This window comes from Arachis hypogaea, chromosome 9, assembly GCF_003086295.3.
Source record: "Arachis hypogaea cultivar Tifrunner chromosome 9, arahy.Tifrunner.gnm2.J5K5, whole genome shotgun sequence".
NCBI classification, from domain to species: Eukaryota; Viridiplantae; Streptophyta; class Magnoliopsida; order Fabales; family Fabaceae; genus Arachis; species Arachis hypogaea.
This window is the reverse complement of record NC_092044.1, coordinates 60,655,195-60,656,014: the sequence shown is the minus strand read 5'-3', so window position 1 is coordinate 60,656,014 and position 820 is coordinate 60,655,195.

The window sequence follows — 820 nt, the reverse complement described above, 5'->3', positions numbered from 1 at the left end:
TAAAGAGGAGTAATAGGTTATGTTCTACCTTTTTATGACGTTCCACTTGACTTGAGTTTTGAAGGCTTAGAACGTATTTTCCCTCACTTTAGTAGTTTAGAGGGACTAGATGAGTATAGAGTCTAGGCTAGCCTGGGTGTCAGCTTAGGAACTTCTTGAACAGGTCATGGCCTGGGATGTTGTATGTATATATATGTATATAGATATTATTTAGCCATATCTAGGGGTGTTCTAACTAAAGATCTTTACTCTAATAAAGGCTGGTTCACGGAATGTTATCAACTGCTTGAGATGTATTTATGTATGGTTGTTTATGACTATTTTATCTGTTATTACTTGTGAATTGATCATGAATGATTCTGTTTGTTAATTCAAACATTTTCAAAAAAATACCTCGCAAAATAACTACGTTTTTAATAACGAATCAGGCTCATATAATACATAATAGATAATAATTAGGAAGACAAGTTGGTAACGCTCAATTTCCGGTAGGATTTAGACATATTGAAAATTGGGTCGTTACAATTTGGTATCAGAGCAGTTCGTTCCCAGTAGAGCCTGGGGAGTGGACTGACTATGCTTCATTGCATACTCTGCTTGTGTGTCTCATGCTGTTAGGGTATCTTCAAGATACATTTGGCATGAATGTCTATGTGTGCTCATTTTGGAAATGTTCGTGCCTTACTTGAAATATTAAGACTGATCACCTTAATGTTGATTGTTTGGTGCGGATAGGACCTTAATGACTGCGAATAGGCATAGTTTAATCGAGCTTCGAACGACGAATCGATGCGAAGCACAGCTATCCTCATAGCTGTTA